This window comes from Drosophila bipectinata, unplaced genomic scaffold (genome assembly GCF_030179905.1).
Source record: "Drosophila bipectinata strain 14024-0381.07 unplaced genomic scaffold, DbipHiC1v2 scaffold_24, whole genome shotgun sequence".
Classification (NCBI taxonomy): Eukaryota; Metazoa; Arthropoda; class Insecta; order Diptera; family Drosophilidae; genus Drosophila; species Drosophila bipectinata.
The window spans coordinates 35,001-45,000 of NW_027222887.1; the positions used below are offsets into that span (position 1 = coordinate 35,001).

The 10,000-nt window shown below is 30.4% G+C and overlaps 3 non-coding genes across 3 annotated transcripts in view; all 3 read right to left on the reverse strand.

Annotated features, from left to right (window-relative positions):
• The window catches only part of LOC138927384 (small subunit ribosomal RNA), a 1,995-nt gene extending 1,976 nt beyond the window's left edge, over positions 1-19 (reverse strand). Inside the window, exon 1 of the ribosomal RNA XR_011443892.1 lies at positions 1-19. This exon is cut by the window's left edge and continues 1,976 nt beyond it. This is a non-coding gene — a ribosomal RNA (small subunit ribosomal RNA).
• A 4,990-nt stretch (positions 20-5,009) lies between these two features.
• Positions 5,010-8,961, reverse strand: LOC138927388 (large subunit ribosomal RNA). The gene has a single exon (XR_011443896.1). It is a non-coding gene; the product is annotated as a large subunit ribosomal RNA (ribosomal RNA).
• A 318-nt stretch (positions 8,962-9,279) lies between these two features.
• On the reverse strand, positions 9,280-9,458 carry LOC138927391 (5.8S ribosomal RNA). The gene has a single exon (XR_011443899.1). It is a non-coding gene; the product is annotated as a 5.8S ribosomal RNA (ribosomal RNA).
• Positions 9,459-10,000: the final 542 nt, after the last annotated feature.

The following is a 10,000-nucleotide window of genomic DNA, read 5'->3' on the forward strand; positions in this document are numbered from 1 at the left end:
TGGCAGGATCAACCAGAATAATGTTTATATCTTTGATATATTTCATTTTCATATTGATATATAGAAAATAAATATTGCAAATATTTGTATAAATTAAAATATTAACGAATTTGGCCAATTATTATATGGCATTCAATATTCGTTCATTTATTAAAATATATATATATATATATATATTTATAATATATCCCTCGGGTGCCCAACGCATACACCTCAGGGTATATTTTTTTCATGGCTTTTTCTTAAACCCTCGTTTGTGTTAGGGTATTTATATGAGCGGGCGGTCTTTTTATTTATATAAGCCTTCTTTAATATTTTTTTTAATAAAATACAATATTATGCATATATTTAATTCTAAAATATCTTTATATTTTCACATACAACAATTTGTATATATTCACATATATATATTTGCTTAATTTTATAATAAAATTATCGCATATGTATTTTGATAATAAATTTAAAATTTATTTTCTTTGTATATAAAAGTCTAGTTTTATATGATATAAAACTAAGCACTTTTTAATTTTCATATATTTATATATTTTCATATATATAGTTTATTCATATTTATTTATACAATAATAATAATAATAATATTACTACTATTATCATATACGTATATGAAATTAAATTTAATTCCATATACTTACTAGGATATAATAAAAAGAAATTTTTATTTGCCTAGAACCAGAAATTAACGATAATAATTGGAAACTTGTCAAATTATAATTTATAATAAGACGTAGACGCTTCAACGATATTATCTAAGTATACAATATAGTGTATATATAATATATAATATAGTATGTTATATTATATAGATAGGCTTACACCACCTACCATATATACCTTTTTGACCACACTTTCGTCAAGCTGGGTATTTATTTGCCTTCTTTCCCTCACCTAAAAATACTCATCGGTATTTTAGTATATTCATATAATATAAATAATATACTATATTGGTAGGACGACACCACCTACCCTATATACCTTTTTGAACACACTTTCGTCAAGCTGGGTATTTATTTGCCTTTTTACCCTCACCTAAATATACTCATCGGTATATTTCAGTATATTTTAGTATATCCATATGAATATGTATATCCATATCCATATCCATATGAAAATAATTTAATATTTCCATATTTATTATAATATAATAAATATTATTATATTATATATTATATGGTAGGCTATCCCCATCACCTACCATATATTTCATATACATATAAATATTTTCATATCCATATATATTTTTTTATATTCATATATTTTCATATATGTTATATGCATATGTATTCATAACCATATGCTCATATATTAATACTGGCGGTCTTCTGTTTAATATAATATTATTTTAATATTATATTGGTAGGCCGAACACCACCTACCCTATATACCTTTTTGAACACGGTTTCGTCAATCCGGTCATTTATTGTATGGGAAGTATGACTTTCCCACACATATTTGGATATCCATACGATTGCATATCCATATGAAAATATTTTTAATATATTTTTAATATTTCCATATTTAATATAATATAATTAAATTATTATATTATATATTATATGGTAGGCTATCACCATCACCTACCATATATTTCATATACATATAAATATTTTCATATCCATATATATTTTTTTATATTCATATATTTTCATATATGTTATATGCATATGTATTCATAACCATATGCTTATATATTAATACTGGCGGTCTTCTGTTTAATATAATATTATTTTAATATTATATTGGCAGGCTGAACACCACCTACCCTATATACCTTTTTGAACACGGTTTCGTCAATCCGGTCATTTATTGTATGGGAAGTATGACTTTCCCACACATATTTGGATATCCATACGATTGCATATCCATATGAAAATATTTTTAATATTTTTAATATATTTTTAATATTTCCATATTTAATATAATATAATTAAATTATTATATTATATATTATATGGTAGGCTATCACCATCACCTACCATATATTTCATATAAATATAAATATTTTCATATCCATATATATTTTTTTATATTCATATATTTTCATATATGTTATATGCATATGTATTCATAACCATATGCTTATATATTAATACTGGCGGTCTTCTGTTTAATATAATATTATTTTAATATTATATTGGCAGGCTGAACACCACCTACCCTATATACCTTTTTGAACACGGTTTCGTCAATCCGGTCATTTATTGTATGGGAAGTATGACTTTCCCACACATATTTGGATATCCATACGATTGCATATCCATATGAAAATATTTTTAATATTTTTAATATATTTTTAATATTTCCATATTTAATATAATATAATTAAATTATTATATTATATATTATATGGTAGGCTATCCTCATCACCTACCATATATTTCATATACATATAATTATTTTCATATCCATATATATTTTTTTATATTCATATATTTTCATATATGTTATATGCATATGTATTCATAACCATATGCTCATATATTAATACTGGCGGTCTTCTGTTTAATATAATATTATTTTAATATTATATTGGTAGGCCGAACACCACCTACCCTATATACCTTTTTGAACACGGTTTCGTCAATCCGGTCATTTATTGTATGGGAAGTATGACTTTCCCACACATATTTGGATATCCATACGATTGCATATCCATATGAAAATATTTTTAATATTTTTAATATATTTTTAATATTTCCATATTTAATATAATATAATTAAATTATTATATTATATATTATATGGTAGGCTATCACCATCACCTACCATATATTTCATATACATATAAATATTTTCATATCCATATATATTTTTTTATATTCATATATTTTCATATATGTTATATGCATATGTATTCATAACCATATGCTTATATATTAATACTGGCGGTCTTCTGTTTAATATAATATTATTTTAATATTATATTGGCAGGCTGAACACCACCTACCCTATATACCTTTTTGAACACGGTTTCGTCAATCCGGTCATTTATTGTATGGGAAGTATGACTTTCCCACACATATTTGGATATCCATACGATTGCATATCCATATGAAAATATTTTTAATATTTTAATATATTTTTAATATTCCCATATTTAATATAATATAATTAAATTATTATATTATATATTATATGGTAGGCTATCACCATCACCTACCATATATTTCATATACATATAAATATTTTCATATCCATATATATTTTTTTATATTCATATATTTTCATATATGTTATATGCATATGTATTCATAACCATATGCTCATATATTAATACTGGCGGTCTTCTGTTTAATATAATATTATTTTAATATTATATTGGTAGGCCGAACACCACCTACCCTATATACCTTTTTGAACACGGTTTCGTCAATCCGGTCATTTATTGTATGGGAAGTATGACTTTCCCACACATATTTGGATATCCATACGATTGCATATCCATATGAAAATATTTTTAATATTTTTAATATATTTTTTAATATTTCCATATTTAATATAATATAATTAAATTATTATATTATATATTATATGGTAGGCTATCACCATCACCTACCATATATTTCATATACATATAAATATTTTCATATCCATATATATTTTTTTATATTCATATATTTTCATATATGTTATATGCATATGTATTCATAACCATATGCTCATATATTAATACTGGCGGTCTTCTGTTTAATATAATATTATTTTAATATTATATTGGCAGGCTGAACACCACCTACCCTATATACCTTTTTGAACACGGTTTCGTCAATCCGGTCATTTATTGTATGGGAAGTATGACTTTCCCACACATATTTGGATATCCATACGATTGCATATCCATATGAAAATATTTTTAATATTTTTAATATATTTTTAATATTTCCATATTTAATATAATATAATTAAATTATTATATTATATATTATATGGTAGGCTAACATCATCACCTACCATATATTCCATATACATATAAATATTTTCATATTCATATATATTTTTTTTTATATATTCATATATTTTCATATATGTTATATGCATATGTATTCATAACCATATGCTTATATATTAATACTGGCGATCTTCTGTTTAATATAATATTATTTTAATATTATATTGGTAGGCCGAACACCACCTACCCTATATACCTTTTTGAACACGGTTTCGTCAATCCGGTCATTTATCGTATAGGAAGTACGACTTTCCCACACATATTTGGATATCCATACGATTGCATATCCATATGAAAATATTTTTAATATTTTTAATATTCGTGAGTTTTTAAATAGGGACAGAAGGAATCTCTTGAATTGAATCATGCGCGTCACTAATAAGATGACGAGGCATTTGGCTACCTATGCGAAAGTAATTCAACTCCCGCCGTCTTAAGGTTTAAGACTTATAACAATATATGTTTAATATTTTTAATATCCGTGAGGTTTTAAATAGGGACAGAAGGAATCTCTTGAATTGATTCCTGCCTGTCACTAATAAGATGACGAGGCATTTGGCTACCTATGCGAAAGTAATTCAACTCCCGCCGTCTTAAGGTTTAAGACTTATAACAATATAAATGAAAAATATTATTTTCATTTTTCACGTCACTAATAAGATGACGAGGCATTTGGCTACCTAAACGAAAGTAATTCATCTTCCGCCGTTATAAGGTTTAAGACTTATAACAATATAAATGAAAAATATTATTTTCATTTTTCACGTCACTAATAAGATGACGAGGCATTTGGCTACCTAAACGAAAGTAATTCATCTTCCGCCGTTATAAGGTTTAAGACTTATAACAATATAAATGAAAAATATTATTTTCATTTTTCACGTCACTAATAAGATGACGAAACAGTTAGTAGGCCACAATTAGTAGGGAAACGTGGACAACCCGTGATAAATCCTTATATGCTTTCTTAGATATAGCATATAAAGATTTTTTATACTAAATATACATATTTACACATGCATATTTACATTTTTTTTATATTTCGAATCATCAAGCAAAGGATAAGCTTCAGTGGATCGCAGTATGGCAGCTGCTCAACCACTTACAACACCTTGCCCGTTACAAAAGTCGTTTACAATTGATTCTAGGCTTTGTCATTGTATTAAATAATGTTTTCATATGTAACTAGCATGGCATCAGGTGATCAAAGATCCTCCCAATTTACTATGTTACAAATTACATTGGCATCACATCCATTGTCGTTTAAAATATAAATAATAAACTTTAAATGGTTTAGAAGCCATACAATGCAAATTGCCCCTTATTTATCATTGCAGTCCAGCACGGATACGACCTTAGAGGCGTTCAGGCATAATCCAACGGACGTAGCGTCATACCACTGTTCGCTCGAACAAGTATTGTGCCATTGGTCCGTACCTGCGGTTCCTCTCGTACTACGCAGGAATGCTGTCGCAACAACGTTTTGTCATTAGTAGGGTAAAACTAACCTGTCTCACGACGGTCTAAACCCAGCTCACGTCCCCTTGCATGGCGGAACACTCCAACGCTTGGTGAACTTTGCTTCACAATGATAGGAAGAGCCGACATCGAAGGATCAAAAAGCGACGTCGCTATGAACGCTTGGCCGCCACAAGCCAGTTATCCCTATGGTAACTTTTCTGACACCTCTTGTTAAAAACTCTTTAAACCAAAAGGATCGATAGGCCGAGCTTTTGCTGTCCCTGTGTGTACTGAACACCGAGATCAAGTCAGCATTTGCCCTTTTGCTCTATGTGTGGTTTCTGTCCGCACTGAGCTGGCCTTGGGACACCTCCGTTATTATTTGAGAGATGTACCGCCCCAGTCAAACTCCCTACCTGGCAATGTCCTTGAATTGGATCATACCTGAGTAATTGGAGTTATACCAAATTTTCAAATCGATAATACATGAATGCATCTCTCATTAAAGAATTTGTTTGCGATTATATAACAAACTCGTGATACTTTGATCAAGAAGCTTGCATCAAACCCAATACCATAAGATATAATAAATATATCCGTATAATGGCTAGGAAATGATACACGTTCCATTTAATCAAGTAAGTAAGGAAACAATAAGAGTAGTGGTATTTCATTGTCGATACCAAACCGAAGTCTAATATCTCCCACTTATTCTACACCTCTTATGTCTCCTTACACTGCCAGATTAGAGTCAAGCTCAAAAGGGTCTTCTTTCCCCGCTAATTATTCCAAGCCCGTTCCCTTGGCTGTGGTTTCGCTAGATAGTAGATAGGGACAGAAGGAATCTCGTTAATCCATTCATGCGCGTCACTAATTAGATGACGAGGCATTTGGCTACCTTAAGAGAGTCATAGTTACTCCCGCCGTTGACCCGCGCTTACTTGAATTTCTTCACTTTGACATTCAGAGCACTGGGCAGAAATCACATTGTGTCAACACCCGCTAGGGCCATCACAATGCTTTGTTTTAATTAGACAGTCGGATTCCCCAAGTCCGTGCCAGTTCTGAATTGATTGTTAATTGATAATCGTTATAATTAATAAGAACTAATTGGTTTGACCCAACTAGTATTCTTAAAAATTTTAGCAAGAAAGTTCCACAATTGTATACGTAACTACACCATCCGGGGCCCACGTTACCCCCATAAATGACTATAGCTCTATTTCCCCAGCCCGAGCACATAAACCATATTATTGTTTCCCAATCAAGCCCGACTATCTCAATCTTCAGAGCCAATCCTTATCCCGAAGTTACGGATCTAATTTGCCGACTTCCCTTACCTACATTATTCTATCGACTAGAGACTCTTCACCTTGGAGACCAGCTGCGGATATTGGTACGGCCTGTTGAGAAGTTTGCGTATCCCCACCATAAATTTTCAAGGTCCGAGGAGAAAATATCGACACAACAGTATATGTCATGCTCTTCTAGCCCATCTACCATATCTCTCTGCGAAAGACTTCCATGGTAGTACGACTATAAAACAGAAAAGAAAACTCTTCCGATATCTCTCGACGGCTTCTTTATGGTCGTTCCTGTTGCCAGGATGAGCACGAGGCCCATATTTAATAACAAACGGATACTCAACAGGTTACGGAATTGGAACCGTATTCCCTTTCGTTCAAAATTATTCAAGTATATAATTTTCACAATAATTGTAATATTTATTTTTACTTGAAAATTTTCGGCTTTCGCCTTGAACTTAGGACCGACTAACTCGTGATCAACCACTGTTCACACGAAACCCTTCTCCACTTCAGTCCTCCAAGGTCTCATTCGATTATTTGCTACTACCACCAAGATCTGTACCAATAGCAGCTCCATGCAGGCTTACGCCAAACACTTCTACGCATACCATTGTACCTTCCTACTCACTAAAGTTTCAAAATTTATATTACAAGTAATATAAATCATCTACTTTAGCGGTAATGTATAGGTATACAACTTAAGCGCCATCCATTTTAAGGGCTAGTTGCTTCGGCAGGTGAGTTGTTACACACTCCTTACGGGATTTCGCCTTCCATGATCACCGTCCTGCTGTTTTTAAGCAACCAACGCCTTTCATGGTTTCTGCATGAGTTGTTAATTTGGGCACCGTAACATTACGTTTGGTTCATCCCACAGCGCCAGTTCTGCTTACCAAAAGTGGCCCACTGGGCACATTATATCATAACCTTAAACTTCATATCAAGAAAGTTAAGGTTCTTACCCATTTAAAGTTTGAGAATAGGTTAAGATCGTTTCGACCCTAAGGCCTCTAATCATTCGCTTTACCAGATAAGATTATTTTATATAACATTAAAATGCACCAGCTATCCTGAGGGAAACTTCGGAAGGAACCAGCTACTAGATGGTTCGATTGGTCTTTCGCCCCTATACTCAATTCTGACAATCGATTTGCACGTCAGAACTGTTTCGGTCTTCCATCAGGGTTTCCCCTGACTTCAACCTGATCAAGTATAGTTCACCATCTTTCGGGTCACAGCATATCTGCTCAAGGTACGTTCCAGTTAGAGGCATAAATAATATAAATATTATTATACATAACTATATAGAACGCCCCGGGATTGTGTTAATTAACTATAAAATAGTTAAAAAACTAATCCCATTAATAGTCAAGTTAATTACGCTATTAGGTTTATATCCCAATAACTTGCACATATGTTAGACTCCTTGGTCCGTGTTTCAAGACGGGTCCCGAAGGTATCCTGAATCTTTCGCATTGTTAATCATACAAGTGCATATAATAAACACAAAAATCAATGATAATTATGCCATTATATAATTCCGAAAAATTAACGCACTGTATTCTTATTAATCTATCAACACTTTATCAAATTAATGACATTTATCCTATGTTAAAATGCAAGCATAATAATTTGAATAAACTATAAGTCATATTTTATGATAAATTATATATGTTAATAGATTACAATGTCCTTATATGGAAAAAATGCACACTATTTCTATAATATTATTTAAATATTATAACTTTAATGATGAATTTTCACTAATGGATATTCAGGTTCATCGGGCTTAACCTTTAAGCAGTTTCACGTACTATTTAACTCTCTATTCAGAGTTCTTTTTCAACTTTCCCTCACGGTACTTGTTTACTATCGGTCTCATGGTTATATTTAGTTTTAGATGGAGTTTACCACCCACTTAGTGCTGCACTATCAAGCAACACGACTCTTTGGAAACATCATCTAGTAATCATTAACGTTATACGGGCCTGGCACCCTCTATGGGTAAATGGCCTCATTTAAGAAGGACTTAAATCGTTAATTTCTCATACTAGAATATTGACGCTCCATACACTGCATCTCACATTTGCCATATAGAGAAGATGACTTACGGCTAAACTGATTTGTTTTCTCTCGCGCCGACTAAGAAGTTCCCTCTAAGTTTCTTTTACGTCCCCTAATTAATATGCTTAAATTCAGGGGGTAGTCCCATATGAGTTGAGGTTGTATAAAGCAATGTATATATATATAAACAATATATCTCTATGAAGAACAATATATTTGATATATTTTCAATTTTCGCATCTTTAAATAAGAGACAATTCTAGTTAAAAAAAATTTAATTTTTTTTATGCTAGACATTTCTCAGTATTATTTGAATTGAAAAAAGAAAGAATTGTATATCTTCATTTTTTCTTTTATAAATATTTGAGATAATTGCTTTTATATTTAATATTATGAATATATAAATATATCCAATAATATACCATATGCATATCATTATAAAAATATATAATAATAAGCAACTTTATTAGCATAGTCTTACAACCCTCAACCATATGTAGTCCAAGCAGCACTATAAAATTAATTAAAGTACATAACAGCATGGACTGCGATATGCGTTCAAAATGTCGATGTTCATGTGTCCTGCAGTTCACACGATGACGCACAGTTTGCTGCGTTCTTCATCGACCCATGAGCCGAGTGATCCACCGCTTAGAGTTTTATAAATATATATAAATATACAATTCGTCAATTATGTTTTTATTGAAAGAAATTAAAAATACACCATTTAACTGGCATATATCAATTCCTTCAATAAAGTTATTTTTATACCTAAAATAATTGTTGCGAAATGTCTTAGTTTTATATAATCAATATAAATATAATTTATATTGTTTTTAATATTATATAAAGCATTAACCTGTATATCAGGTACAACAATGTATATTTTAGGTGTTGCATTTATCAATGTATGCGCATAATTTAATATGAACAATACATCACGCAACGCATGTATATTAATTAAATATACACGCAATTTATATTCAATACATTCGTCTATATTTAAACATATAAAATATGTTTAATTTTTTGATATACCTAAAATAATTGTTGCGAAATGTCTTAGTTTTATATAATCAATATAAATATAATTTATATTGTTTTAATATTATATAAAGCATTAACCTGTATATCAGGTACAACAATGTATATTTTAGGTGTTGCATTTATCAATGTATGCGCATAATTAATATGAACAAAC